This window comes from Suricata suricatta, chromosome 8 (genome assembly GCF_006229205.1).
Source record: "Suricata suricatta isolate VVHF042 chromosome 8, meerkat_22Aug2017_6uvM2_HiC, whole genome shotgun sequence".
In the NCBI taxonomy this organism is placed as follows: domain Eukaryota; kingdom Metazoa; phylum Chordata; class Mammalia; order Carnivora; family Herpestidae; genus Suricata; species Suricata suricatta.
This window is the reverse complement of record NC_043707.1, coordinates 94854783-94870285: the sequence shown is the minus strand read 5'-3', so window position 1 is coordinate 94870285 and position 15503 is coordinate 94854783. Positions and strand designations below refer to the sequence as shown.

At 43.1% G+C, this 15503-nt stretch overlaps 1 protein-coding gene and 1 long non-coding RNA gene across 9 annotated transcripts in view; one reads left to right on the top strand and one right to left on the bottom strand.

The window, feature by feature from the left end:
• FGGY (FGGY carbohydrate kinase domain containing) overlaps positions 1-15503 on the top strand; it is a 418690-nt gene that overhangs the window by 180905 nt on the left and 222282 nt on the right. The window lies entirely within an intron of this gene.
• On the bottom strand, positions 12699-13556 carry LOC115298880. Its single transcript, XR_003911882.1, has 2 exons — positions 13386-13556; positions 12699-12968 (listed from the first exon to the last, which is right to left on the bottom strand). It is a non-coding gene; the product is annotated as an uncharacterized LOC115298880 (long non-coding RNA).

Here is a 15503-nt window from a genome sequence, read left to right as displayed (position 1 = left end):
AGGTTTGATAACTGGCCTGAATCTCATACTTATTGGATGGAGGAGCAGGGATTCAAAACCAAGCTTGTCTGACTTCAGAAGCTCATGCTTTTTACCAGTAAATTAAACCTCCAGTCATTTCCATGCATTTTTCATAGGGATGGTGCTGAATCATTTGGCTTATTGGTTTTCTGAGTCATCTCCGTGAACAGGGCCAGATCCAGTGTCTCTCCTGTTCTCTGTCTTGTATCTTCTTTATTCCTGTCTTTTCTGGTGCAGTCCACCTGCACCATCATCTTCCTTCCCATTGCCCTTAAAGAAATAGCTTCTTAGGGCCTGCTTCTGTGATGCAGGGAGAAGTCTGGTAAGCTTGCTGGAAGTAAAAGCTCATTTATTCAGGACTATGATGTTTATCTGAAAGGGATGTTCAATCACAGATCTGACTGTTTTATGAGCCCCGTTCTATATCCTTGTGAGAAATACATCAGTAAGCAATGTTTCCTTGATGAGTCACTATCACGTCCATTATTTTAAAAGATTGACCAATAAAAACACTCAGATTATTGATAATCCATAATTAATATGAAGTACATAACATGCCTTTCAAAGTAAAATCTACCATGATTGTGATGAGAATATGAGTTCTTGTTTATTTGGTAAGCCAAAGACTTATAAGAGCTAGGTTACCCATCCCTAATGAATGTGTAAACACATTAATCTGGGGGTTCAGTTATTCTCTTTTTATTGGTGAAAACATGATTCTGCTCTTCAAAAGAAAGAGTTAGTGGTTTTATTTCTTTTAAGCTCATTAAGATAGTTCAAAAAGTCTTGGCTAGCAAACACCTTTTAAAAAAATCAATTTTTCAATAATTTAGAGTGAATCAGACCCATATAGTTACATTTCCCTTAAGGGGGTTGTGCTTTCAAAATAATTAAAGTAGAGCTAGCATTATAGATCTTGAGAAAGATCTTGTGCTCAAAAAATGTCTTTTGATTTGTTATGAATCCCAAAACTTTGGGAAAAGGGGACAGGACTGGAATCACCTTTCCAACTGCATCCCTAGCCAGCAGTACATGGCCAAGTCATACAAAATGTGCCAAGGGCCCACCTGATCTTCAAACTCTTATCCTTTTCATTATCAAAACTCAGACTTGTAGCTGTACACAGGGCTCTTAAAGACCACATTTACCAGCCTCCTTTGCAGCTACATATACTCATGTAAGTTTTGGCCAATGGGATGTAAGCAGAAGGGGGATTCTGGAGAAGTCCCCTTCAAAGAGAGGACGAGGAGAGTGTGTGCTCTCCCTTCCTACATGCCTGAGTCAGGGAGAGTGTCTGGCGCTCTTGCAAGCTGTACTCCAGGGATGGCACAACAGTGAGCTTTTATGATACCCCCGTACCAGCGTTGGATCTACCGTCTCCAGACTTGATATGAGAGAAAACATTTCTTTTTTTCTTATGTCACTATTTTGTGGATTTATAGCTACATTTAATCATAACTAATAAAACACTGACTCATCACATTTAGGAAAAGAGCATTAATGTAAGTAGTTTCGCTACCATTATTGAGTACCTTCTCTGTGCCAGGTACTGTTGCGAGAGCTTGATTTCTAATAACTCACATAACCCACTCTATGGTCTTCTAAGAGACCGTTATCCCCATTTCACAGATGATGAAACAGAGGCATAGGGAGGTTAAATAACTTGTCCAAGGGCACACAGCCAAGCCAAGAGTTGAAACCAGTTAGTCAGCCCTAGAGCTTTCTCTAAATTACTGTGAGAGGATGACTTCACAATATTTAGAAAAACAAGCAAAAGCTGTACTCTGACTCTACCTTTTGCATATGTAGGAGAATTATACTTTAGATTTGACTTTGTCACTGATTATGTGAGGGACTTCTGACAGGCGTATCACTTAACTTCCCCATGCCTCAGACTTTTCACCAATAAGAGGCATAAGCCATCCCTCACCATGCTTATGGGGCGTCCACTCAACCGGGCACTGTGCCAGGTACACAGATACATTGGTGGCAGCTCTGCCCAGAAGGAGCCCACAGGCTGGTCAAGGAGACAAGGCCTAAACACTTGAGAAGAAGCCAAGGTGTGGGGAGCGGCAAAGATCTCAGCTGCTTGGCCACTTGCTAGCCGGATTTGTCACTCCCTGAGGGGAGTTGCAAAATAGGCAGGGGAGCGCCACTCCCTGCCAGAGGAGAAGCCAGAAGATCAAAGATTAACCGCCTGCAGGCAGGGTAGCTTCTGCCCCTCAGGCGCTGTGCTAAAACACTTTAGTCTGGTTCCCCTTTTACTCCAGTCTTAATCCCTTGACCCTGTTTCCTAGCAACTGACCTGGGTCTGCTGCCTTGTTTTCCCCACCTTGAAACCTTTATTAGAGACGGTTTTTGGAATAAAGCTCTCTCTCTCTCTTTCACCTGATCGGAAACCGTGAGTCGTGTCTTTACTCTCTGCGTCTCCCTCTCCCGTCGCCCCTTTTTCTCTCCCTCCCTCAGGAAAAGAACCTAGGAGGACTCACTGCCCGGAGCGGGATACAACACCAAGGAACAAGGGAAATACATTTGCTTCCTGAATGCCATGTACAGTTGAATTTGTGTGTCATGTCTAAGCAAACCACAGATCTTCTGCACTTCCTTCTATAATGCACCTTACATTTGAGTTTTTTATGGATTGTTTGTAGTTACAGATTTAATGTTCCTGCTAGAATAAACACTTGATGAGGTCAGGGGCAATGTTCCTCTTTTTACCTGCTGTGAGCCCCACATCAGAAACGTACCTGGCACGCTTTTGGAGCAGTTCTGTTCCATCTGGCTTCATACTCTCCTGCCATCAAGATCCACTCAATGTCATTTGTGGTCCCTCAGTAGTGAGATCTGTAGGTGCTGAGGGACTCGGTGAAGCCTAGGGTGGAGATCAAACCTGCCTGAGCTGCTGCTGCGCTAATGCCACAGGAAACCTTGACACTCGTTATTTCACAGAGATAACCTGGTGTATCTAAGGGCCTAAGGAGTCTTGGACCGCCTGGGCTCATTGTCACCTCAGTAAGCACTCCCTCCCCCCAAATGGGCTTCTCCATTCCCACACTGGTCCCACGCCCGAGGGCTCCTCCCCAGCATAACTTTGTGGCCCGTTCACAAGTGAGCTTCCCAGAAACACAATCTTGAACATTTGTCAACACTGGTCTTTGCAGAGGCTATCCAGTAACCTCATCATCATCTTTTGAATTTTTTTTCTTCATTTTGAAAAGACTCAATGTAAAAAAAAAAACAAAACCAAGAATGAAAAAATAAAACCGAAAGAAATCTCATAGAGTAAATGAAACCAGAAAATAATCTCACCACTCTACTTCCCCACTACAGTTTTAGTTAAGTTTGACTTTTTTTTTCTGGCTAATTTAACACAATTGAAACTCTGCTTTTTTAGTTTATTTTGAGAGAGAGAGAGAGCAAGCGAGAGCGCACGTGCACATACATAGAGAGAAGGACATGGAGAGAAAGAGGGAGAGAATCCCAAGTAGGCGCTGCACTGTCAACACAGAGCCCAGTGTGGGGCTGGATCCCATGAACCGAGAACTGAGAGCTCTTGACCTGAGCCAATATCAAGAGTCACACTCAACCGACTGAGTCACCCCAGCCCCCCACAGGTCACTTAGGAGTTTTAAATCCATTACTATTCATCATTCCACTCTTTGAATTCCCAAATTTTGTGGCTGGCATTGCCTTTTCTCATAAATTTCCTTTATTAGTTTGTATTTCTTTTAAAAGAAATACTCCTTCTACTTCATATCCTTATACTGGCTAGTGAAGAAAACCCGGAAAATAGCTCATGTTGGTGAAGATGTTGAGAAATTGTAAGCCTTGTGCACAGTTGCTGGAAATGTAAGATGTTGTATCTACCATGGAAGGTAGTACGATATTTTCCCCCAAGATTAAAGTAGGATTATCATGTGATCCGACATTTCATTTCCGGTTATATACCCTAAAGAATTTTAAGTAGATTACCTGGAGAGAGATGTGTATACTCATGTTCATAGCAGTGCTATTCACATTAGTCAAGTTTCCAGTGACAGGTGAGTGGATGTGCATACCATGTAACATTATTCCACCTTTATAGAGGAAGGAAATTCTGACTGAGCCTTGAAGATATCATACTAAGTGAAATAAACCAGTCACCAAAGGATAATTACTATATGATTCCACTTATAAAAGGTACTTAGAGTTTTCAAATTCACAAAGACAGAAATTAAAATAGTGGTTGCTGGCAGGAGGGGTGAATGGGGAGTTATTGCTTCATGAATCTAGAGTTTCGCAAGATGAAAACAGTTCTGGAGATGGATGGTGAGGATTGCACAGCAGTGTGGGGGTACTTGATGCACACTGAACAAGAAGTGATTAAGATAGGACATTTTTTGTTACGTTCATTGTACAACTGAAAAAAAATACTCCTTCACTTTTATTTCATTCCCATCTTAGAGAAAGAGAGAAAAACTAATTAACGTGTTCAATCTATTACTTAAAATAGAAGTCTATTATTTCCTATTTTACAGGAAGCCTTTGGAAGTTAAATGATTTGCCCTCGTCACAGAGCTAGTCATTGGCAGGTGAGGATTTGATCCTGTTCTAGAGGGAAGGCTGGCTCTCCTACCTGCTGTGATACAGAATTTGTTTCAATTCATTCTTTTAGTAACCAGCAAGTACTCTTTAAACATTTTTTTAGGTTACAGAACTCTTTTATTATTTTAAAAATTTTTTATTATTTAAATATAGTTGATAGACATGTTTCAGTACTCTTGATGGTAGCAGTGAGCAAGAATGTTAAGGCTGTAAGTGTCCATCAACTGACAAATGGATCAAGAAAATGTGGTTTATGTATACAGTGGACTACTACATGGCAATGAGAGAATGAAATCTGGCTATTTGTAGCAACGTGGATGGAACTAGAGAGTGACATGCTAAGTGAAATAAGTCAGGCAGAGAAGGACATATGATTTGACTCATATGTGAAACAGGAGAAACTTAACAGAGGACCATGGGAGAGGGGGAGGGGAAAAATAGTTGCAGAGAGGGAGGGAGGCAAACCATGAAAGACCCTTAAATACTGAGAACAAACTGAGGGTTGATGGGGGTGGGGGAGAGAGGAAAAGGGGTGATGGGCATGGAGGAGGGCATCTGTTGGGATGAGCACTGGGTGTTGTATGGAAACCAACTTGACAATAAACTATAAAAAAAAAGAATGTTAGGGCTATATTACATGACAGTGTGAGCTGGGGATTGGGGGTTCCGTACCATAAGCAAGTACATACATAAGCAAGACAGTGGCCCCTGCTGATGTTTGTTATGGTGGAGATAAGATGCTGGCTGAAATGTGGGGAAGACTTTTGGGTTGAAACGTCATTCGTGAGATGGTTTCAGCGATGTGAACATGTGGACAGGAGTGTTCCTGGAAATAACAACAAAAGTCCCCAGGTAGCAGAAGAAGCTTGGCACATTTGAGCAAGTAAAAAAGGCCTGATTAGTAGAATGCAGTCCAAGAGGGACATGGCAAGAGATGGGGTAAGAGATTTCAAAACTGTGGAGCCCCATGAGCCCTGGAGTAAAGCATCTGACCTTTTCCTAGGTGTAATAATAGAAAGCTGCAAGAGGGCTTTGAAAAGGGAAATGTGATGTTAGCTTTTCTATTTTTTAAATTGTTTTAAGTTTATTAGTTTTGAGAGAGAGCAGGAGCGTGTGTGCACACCGGGGAGGGGCAGAGAGAGAATCTGACAGTGCAGAGCCTGACGTGGGGCTTGAACTCACCAACTATGAGAGCATGACCTGAGCGAAAATCAAGAGTCGAACACCTAACCAGATAGCCACCCAGGCACCCCTGATGTTAACTTTTTAACCAGCAGTTGGCTTTCAGCAAGTATGTACCATATAGCAAGTGCTTATGTACCTACCAGATATGCTTTATTGAACAGATACTGTTGCTCACAAGGAAATTACGGTCTGGAGAGTAGGAAAGCAGACAGTGTCAGTAAAAGATAGTAGTATAGGTCATAACGTGCACTCTGGACCTATAGGTGGTTTTTAGGAGAAAACATTTCCGTGATCAAATAGGATTGGGGATTCACATTTCATACTTCCTCAGAGATTCACAGTGCACACCAGTGTAGTAAAGTCTCTGAGAATGGTTGCGGTATAGAAGCCTGTCGATGAGCACTGGGTGTTATATGGGAAGCCACTTGACAATAAACTATATTTAAAAAAAGAAAAGAAACCTGACCTGCTTCAGCTTGGCATTTCCCAAACTTATTTGCACCAAGATCTGCTTTTAAAAATAGCAGCAGGTTTTTGAAGTCTTTGTGTGTGAAACACACTCTGGGAAACACTGAATTAAGGAAGTGTGGGACTTAAGTTATACCCTAGGTGTGACGGCTGTCCCGAGAAGGGTTCCAGTGCAGTTCAGGTGCGGAAGAGGCGGGGATGCAGGGTGGCCTTCTCAGAGAGGGTGACCTCTGAGTTCTTTTCTTAGGATTGAGTAGAGGGTAGGCGTGTGAAGAAGCAGGGAATCCTATTCCGTGTTCTCGAGAAAGAACAGCCTGGGCAGACATGGAGACCCAAAAAAGCACATTATCATCCTAGGAAGATAGATTTGCAAATTTCAGCAGCAAGAGGAGAAGTTTGCTTCTTTTGCACCTTAGGGGTAATAATCGTTTTGTAATGGAGACAGAGTAGAACGCCATCTTCCTAATCTGGATTTTAGTATGAATGCCAGTTTTGGTTGTCTGGTGTTGCCACGGTCTGCCCCTCACTGGTCTCTCTGTACCTTTCTCCTCCTGCACATGCTGTGTAGCTCAGTCTCAGGAAAGCCCAGACAGAAGCCCCTCGCTGTGCACCTTTGTCCCCTTTGTCACTCGGCCCAGCCTCCCTGGAAGCCTGGGTTTTCTGTTCGTACCTCCTGCTCTGTCGCCACCGCTATTTCTGTCTTCACATTGTTTCAGAATACTCTCGCACTCCACCCGGTTTTTCCTTCCACATCCTTCCAGGTTCATTTTTGCATCTGATTTGTGTGAGGCAGCATAATTAGAGGATGTCACACTTGCCTGCAAGAGATCGTCTCACTCACTGTGGGACCCAGGGGGACTGGGAAGGCTTGCAGGGGCCACAGGTTCCCTCTCCTGGGCAGTCACCCAGTTCCATTTGATATAAGAGAGGTTCTTTACTGGGCTATTATTTCTTCATTCCTATTAAGTGATTAATAACAATAACCCCCACTTAACTTACTGTCTCCTGTGTACCAGACAGGATACTGAGCATTTTACATTATTGTTTTTGGTTTCACACCCCAAAGTATGTGTTATGAACTCTGTTTTACACATGAGAAGGCTGGAGAGTAACTTGCCCAAGGTCATGCAGCTAGTCAGGAAAGAAGCCATCATGTAAACCTAGGGGGCGGTTGTAAAGTCCGTCCATTTAGTGCGTAATGTCACTAAATGGTCTAACGGTAAAAGCATTTCTTTTGGGGGGAGTCTGTGTTGATGTCGGCTGCGGCACCAGGATCACCAGGGAATTTTTAAAAATAAGGATTCTCACTTCATAACCGGGAGTCAGGACTGGGGAGCAGGTGATCATGCAGGGATTCATTAGTATGAATGCCAATTTTGGTTGTCCAGTGTTGCCCTGGTCTGTCCCTCACCAGTCTCTCTGTACCTTCCTCCTGGAGGGCGACTGCTGCCCCCCCGCCCACTCCACCCCAAGTTTCTGCGAGTTTCTGCATCGGTGGGTCTCCAGCAGAACCTGAGCATGTGCTTTCCCAACAAGTCCCCCGGAGCTGTTCACACTGCCTGTTGGGGAGCCCACTTTGAAAATGCTGGTGAGAAAGGAGGGCACAGGCAAAGGGATGAGAATGGGAGAGTTAGTGTCGGGAAACAGAACACTCACACCTTTTGCATTCTTCTCTTCTCTAAGCCCTTGAGGTTTTATTTGGTTTGACCAATAGGTCAAAAATAGGAAAGGATGATGCGCCAGAGTAGGATGGGGAGTCAGGCAGCTGGTATCACTTCCCAACTTCAGTACTTATCAAGGCTGTGAGCTTCCTCTGCTGAGGAGCAGAGATGCTGATAGCTGCCCCCCAGGCATTTAATAAATGACCTTTCAGTCTCCATCTCTTCCCTTCCCTCTTACCTCAGGGTAAGAAAGGTGAAAACCCAGAGGCTTTACTTTTCATCTTTAAGTTCACGAGGTTATTCGCACTAGGGAAGCTAGCTGTGGTATGAATTCATTTTGTGAATTATTTAGGCTGTTGTAGCTGATTTCCTGGCTGTCTCTTCTGCACACCCCTCCGTTGTTCCCAAGGGGAGCTGCAAGGGGGGAAGAAAGACAGTGGCATCCTGGAGCATCTGCTTGATAGATAGTTTGCCATGGTTTGTGCCCCGGGTCACCAGCTCTAGGCTCCGGGGCAAAGCAGCCCCGTCTTCTCACTGGAGAGGGAGATGGGAGGTTACCTTAGAGAGGGAAGTGGCAAGTGCAACGTTGTCCCAGTAGAACTAAGCCTTGGGAGATGAGTGTTTTCCATTTGGCTGACAGAGAAGACAGGGGCTTTCAAAACCAGAGCAACTATCATCCGAACTGCAATCCTGAACTTGGAGGTGGGATTCAGACAAGTTACAGATCCGTCCTGTGTTTGGGTTTCTTTGTCTACAATATGGGGGAGGCCTCCTGTCCCTTGCAGGATTAATGAGTTTCACAGAGATAAGAGCTGTAAAGCAGCATGTCGGACCGTGCTTGGATCTCAGCCGGCACATAGTACAAAATAGGCCCCTTCCCTTGTATCATTTTTCCCTTTTCTATAGCGTCCTCGTTGTGGGGAGAAAAAGAAGAAAATGAAGTATCTATGGAAAATCATTTACATTCAATGCAGTGTCCTGGGCCCCCTTATGTTCATCATGTCATTCATTTTTTTAGCATCCTTTTTACGTACTGTTCTTCCTATCACATACAGGGAGAAAGAGAGCAGTTACATAACCCGAATTCTTAAGGCTGGTAAATGTTGAAGTGTATTTGAACCTGAGCATACCCAGAGTCAACACTTGGGCTAGTTCTGTTCTATGTTACTGAGCAAGGAGACTGGGAAAGCATTCATCCAATAAGGAAGGGGGGGGGGTCACATAGTTTCAGATGTGATTTTTCTGGCCAGAGAACAGTGTTCATACTTTGCCTTGTTTTTCTAGTTCTTTAAGGATGTGAGCCACTGGGCTGGAGGATATCAGGCACCTATTTATGGCTTCTGCCACTAAGTGAGGGGAAACAGAGATGCCACTTCTAAACTCGTCAAAAAGGCTGTGATGCCATGTGGACAAGCATGGATGTTCGCAGATGTTCTTCATAGAATTCTTTATAGTAAGAAATCTTCAGTGACAGTGTTGAGCCCCATGCTCCTATAAAAGAGTTGAAGCTTAATAAATGGCACCATGTTGTGTGCTCCAGGAAATGGCCTACAGCAAAGAATTACTCTTCTTATGATTTTGATGAAACTCATGGATGCTTCCCTTGTTTACTTTTGACAAGTCCAGACACAGACCCTCCAAATTCCCATTCTATGTCTTATGAATGATTAGCTAAGTGGCTTGTTCCTACTGATCAAGTGGAACCAAAGGCTTGCTGACCAAACTTTGATTAGGATTCTGTCCTTCCTCCAGTGTCCTGAACATTGCCCTACCTTAGCCTTGGGCCAAGATATAGCCCTCCTTAGAGGTCCTGCACTGTGGGGCACCTGGTGGCTCAGGTGGTATCTAAGATAAAGTTTTTATGCTCTCCATGATTAACACTTAAAGAACACTATGGTAGGGGCGCCTGGGTTAAGCTTCTAACTCTTGGTTTCAGTTCAGGTCATGATCTCACATTTTGTGAGATCGAGCCCCACATTGGGCTCTGTGCTGACAGCAGCTGATCCTTCTTGGGATTCTCTCCCCCTCACGCTTCTCCACCCCTCTCCTACTCTCGCCCTCTCAAATCAAGTCCTGGACTAGTCAGTAGTCAGGGCTCTCTGGAGGAACAGCAGTTATGTGTATGTGTGTGTGTGCACAGGTACATCATAATGAATTGGCTCATAAGTTTGTGTAGACAAGTCTCAAGATCCCTAGGGTGAGTTGGTAAGCTAGAGACCCAGAAAGAGCTGATATTTCAGTTCTAGTTGGAAGGCAAGAAAAAATCCCGTGTACCAATTTGAAGACTGTCAGGCAGGAAGGATTTTGGATACTGAGGCTGGGGAGACAGATTAACCTTTTTGTTCTACTCAGGCCTTCAACTGATTAGATGAGTCCCACCCACACTACAGACAACAATTTGCTTCACTTACACTATTAATATAAATCTTAATCTCATCTAAAACACCCAGAAACACCCAGAAAAATCTTTGACAAAATATCTGGGACAAAATTGCAGTCTGTGGCTCTAAACTTCCAGACAAGGTGACACATAAAATTAACTATCACAGGTCCTCCCTCAAAATACACTGACCCCGGGGCAAAGTATTCTCTGATCTACTTTCCAGTGACACCACTATTTGATTTCATTTCCCTACATTCTTTCTCACCTTGTAAAAGACCTGTTTTATTTAACTCTTGAGACACTTACCGATGTTGTGGTCACAACGTTGTCCATCTTGCAGTAATTGCCCAACTCCAAAAGCCCCTTTATCTCCTTACACTACCTATGCAGTCTGGATGTGCTTTTAATTTGACAGAATGAACTAGGTGTCTAATACTAAGGGATTGGTTAAATAATATAGTACATTTAAATTATAGAATATATATTTTCAAGAAGAATGCACTATACCCATTGGTGAGTAAAGATGTCTATGGCATACTATTGCGTTCAAAGCAGAATATAAAACTGCATGCTTATATTATCCCTTTTATGTAAAATTAAATACATATGTATCTTACTATTTTGGAATGGTGGTCTTTAATAGTTTCTTATATTTCAGGAGTAGTTATCTCTGAGGAGGAAAAATAAAGACAGATTTTTTTTTCTCCTGTCTTTTTGTATCATTTGTATTGTTTACAGTGAAGTTGCGTTATCTTTGTAACCTGAGGAAAAACTACAGTAATAGCTTCATGATCTTGATTTTTCTTTCAAAAACAAATCAATTCTAATCCTACAGGCCCTAGCCTGGTGGGCTGGCATCACAGATGCCCTTCTCCATGGGTGTCCACCCTTGATTTACTTTCCAGGGGCTGTACAGTCCCAAAGTCTTTACTTGGAGACAGCTCCAGAAGGTCAAGTCGTGTACACTTTGCCTGTCTCTGCTCTCAGCTCCAGGCACTAAAACCTGTTGGAGGTTGGGTCTCCCTCCCTCAGGCCTCAGTGCTTCCCATGGAAATGGCCTCTGTCACCAGCCAGAAAGGGTGAGGTAGCTGGGGACACTTCTGGGTACTTCCTTTTCCATTTTGCCTAAGGTCGTTATTCTCACAGGTCTTGTGTCCAAAAAATGAGAGATTTAAAAACTGGGGAAATCAGATTCTATTTCATTGACAAACCTTGAAGCTTCCTCCTTCTTATCCCTTGAGTGTTTTCCCCACCTCTGCATGAGGTTCCCCACTTTTCACACATGCATATACCCTGGATGACAGAGGTGGAGATTTAAATGACATTAAGTGAGAGCATCATGTTTGGAATCTTCCCCTGCTAAGTTCCCATGGCAGTGTGGGTGAGCGCTTCAGTGATTTTTCTCTGACATTCTAACCAAATGCCAATCTGGCAAATTCCTCTCCTTTCCTTGGATGCTGTAAGTGCCCATGTCCTCCCTCACCCAGGATGAGGTCATGGTCTTTGCGATGAAATAGTGGACACTTTCTGCTCCTTAAGCTTCTGTTCTACAGGAAAGCCTAAGAGAAGAGGCTTCCTTTATGGCTCCAAACTCCCATTCCTCCATGCCTCCAGATTGGCAGTCTCCACCATAGATTAAATTCTAGATTCAAACCTATTCTAGATCCATCAGCCCCTGCTATCTGGATGTCCCTCAAGTGTCAATGCTAGGGCACATCACTATTGGACATTTCCTTCTTTACCTGATGAGATTTACATGCCAGGGTTCTTGAAAGATTCCTTCTGGGGAAAAAAAATATGGTCTTTGGAAACAAGTTTAAAAACCATAGCCACATTTTATTTCTTCATATATTTGAGATGTTTCTGGGCTTTGGTGATAAGAGAATCTAACATGTTAGGATAAACAATAGCAATAATAAAGTTAGCCCTTTGTGTTTTTGTGCTATATTTCTTTGTAGCCAGGCTTCTGAAATACAGTAGCTATTAAACCACACACAAGTTCTATATGGCAGCCTTTCCTCACCCAGTTGATCTCTCTATACAATGCTCTCTCCTTTGTGTGCGTAAGTTCATATCTATGTACTTATTTCCCCCTGAAGGATTTCAAACACAAAGAGCCTGGTCTTTTGAATATTGTCTCTGTACTGTTGAGTTTCACCCACTAAACCTGACTGAAGGATTACATTGTTGTCTGCTTTCCATGTTCTGTCTAGTAAATGGTTGGTTGTCAGGACAACGGCATAGAAGGTGGAGGGTCATTGATAACCACATGAATTCTTTAAACAAACGGGATGAGAACAAATCCCAATATGTGCTTGAAAGCAATACAAGAAAGAGGAAAAGTTTCAGACAGATCCTTCCTTTTCACAAACTTGATACTCCCTTTAAAAATTAGCTACAGTTGAAGTTGCTTATACTTTTATTAAGAATCCCAAATAAACGCTTTGCCTTTGTTGGACAATATGTTGCCATTCAGGATATGAAGCGTGACTTTTCTCACATGCCCTTTGGAGCATGTGGTCTTGACAGAGCTCCCAGGGGGCATCATGGTGGCTCTCCGTCATCTCTCAGTGATGGGCACGGAATGAGTGCCTGACACGTATCATAGGAATGAATGATCTCACGTCTTCCTGGTGTCCTTTGTAGATGGATTTAATGATTTGTAACTGCAAAGAAACTGAATTCAGAGGCTTTAACTTTTTCCAAGACCCTTAACAGCTTGAGAGTGGGGGTATGCACAGAATTAGAACCCAATTCATTCTGACTCCTAAGACCACACTCTTTTCATTATAGCACACTGCCTTGCAGTAAAACACTCAAAGAGAAACATTTTAAAGACAGAACCTTTCTAAAATGTAATGTATGCTTTTTCAAAGCAAGAGTGGAAAACCTTTTTCAAAGGTAGAATAGTGGAAAAAAAGAAGAAATAATCTGTGATTTAGTATTCATTGAGAATAAGCAATTAATTCTGCCCTCCAGGGGTGAATTTCTGTCTAGCTTATTTGCACATGAAAGTACAAGATTGGCTTCATTTATATAGAAGTAAGACATCTGGTTGGGAAGTGAAAAATGTGGTCAATTACCTGAATCATGTTTGGTCTACATGATAGAAAAGCCCCAGATGTCTTCAAATCACCAGATGTTTGGCGTTGGGTGGTGCACCCTGGACCTGCTGACTTTCTCTATGCGAGAGCTCACAGTTCAATGTCCTGGAGACTCACCCTTTGTTAGGCGGTTGTTAGCATTTTGTAAACGAGCAGTTTGCAAGCAGTAGTCTAGACTAGAGACCACCACTGGCCCCTCACAGAGGGTGCATGATTGGAGGAGAAAATACAGTCATAAAAGGGCATTGTATTTAATTTTTTAAAATATCCTTGGGGCGCCTGGATGGCTCAGTTGGTTAAGCCTCTGACTTTGGCTCAGGTCAGATCTCACATTCGTGGGTTTGAGCCCTGCGTCAGGCTCTGTGCTGACAGCTCAGAGCCTGAAACCTGCTTCCGGTTCTGTGTCTCCTTCTCTCTCTGCCTCTCCCCCTCTCATGCTCTGTCTCTCTCTGTATCAAAAATAAATAAAACATTAAAAAATAAAATAAAATATCCTTTATTTTGAGATCATCTCCTTCCAATCTTTTTACTGATAAAGGATTCTGATCAATGATCCAGCTTCTAATGTTTGTTTTTAAGGAGTGTATGGGACTAAAAAAATGGAGATGCCTTAGATAGGTCCCTGGTTTTCTTTATGTGTCTTCTTTACTAGATTGGGGGTGGGGGAGAACTGTGAAGAAAACCCAGAATATCTAGAGCACAATAATGGCTAAAATATTTTCACATGTTTCCCAAATATGTCTTTCCCAACTGTCTGTGGCCAAACTGTTGGCCTGGGTCTTGAAAGCATTGGTCATCATAACAGTCAAGAGTTTTGCTGACAAAATAATGATTTTTCCTTTTGAAACAAGCATTTAGTCCTTAAAATAACTCCAAAGAGAACACCTTCTGCACTTTGAAAACCTTTCACTCTGGAGACACGCCATGGAGACGTGACTCCAGGGAGTCTCTTTTTGTGCTGGAAAACTGAATTCCACCACTGTGAATATTTTAACAGCTCTCACAGTTTCTGTGGTTTGCTCTCATGACCCCAAAAGCCTGTATCTCCACATGCTGTAACATCAAGGGTCTCTCTTCAAGCTTTATCAACTCAGCCAGAACGGATTGAGTAACCAGTAGGGGCCACGCAATATCTGATAGACCAGGAACATGTATGGAGTTGTTGTACCATGACAATATCTCATATTAATTGAGCCTTTGCCACGTGACAGCATTCTAACCTGCTTTATTTGTACCACCTTGCTTGATTCTCCTATCATATAATAGCATTATTATAACCGTTTTACAAGTGAGGAGAATGTAGCAAGGAAATGAAATCACTCACCCACCATTGCAAGCCTGCTCACCTCCTAACCTGAACTCCTCCTAAACTGCGTGCTTCCTACGAATACACCTGTGAAAAGACCTATACCCTCAAGGTGGTTATAATCTAAAAGGTAAGAACAAGGCACAAGGAGAAAAGCCATTATGTAGAACAGAATGATGTAATTCTAAGAAACATGCTGTGGGGTTGTGGAGGAAAAAAGTGATTAATTATGATCTACCCAGGAAAGGCTTTTGGAGGTGGCCTTAGGCTAGGTGAGAATAAAATAGGGCATTGGCAATTATCTAGAGAATTAGGTCACTGTGGGTGTCACAGTGGATGATTTCAAGCTGAAAAGCCTGCACTGTACGCTCTGAATAGTTCAGAATCGGCAGCCTGCGCTACTGGAATCCACTGGATTTTTGCTTACTCTCTTGATTGCCCTGTGACTTGGTCGTCCTGCCTTGGGTGAGCTTGTTCCAGATAGGGGTAGGTCCAGGCTGGTCCTGCCATGGCTGGGGTTGTGGAAGAGTGAGTCCCTGGGCTTCAGTGTAGACGCTGCCACCACAGCGCTGTGGCCCCAGGGAAGCTACTTTCCTCTCTGGGCTCAGTTTTTTCTACCGCAAAAGGACTACACCGAAGTCCATGGTCTCTGTGGGCCATTTGAAGCCCAGAGTCTCTGTTTTTGGAACCTCCCCAGGAGAGAAAAAGAAGCAGCTAGAAGATTGAGCACCTGGATTTCATGGCTCGTGGGGTTTTGTTCCTGGACAGGACCTACCAAGGGAGCCTCTGCA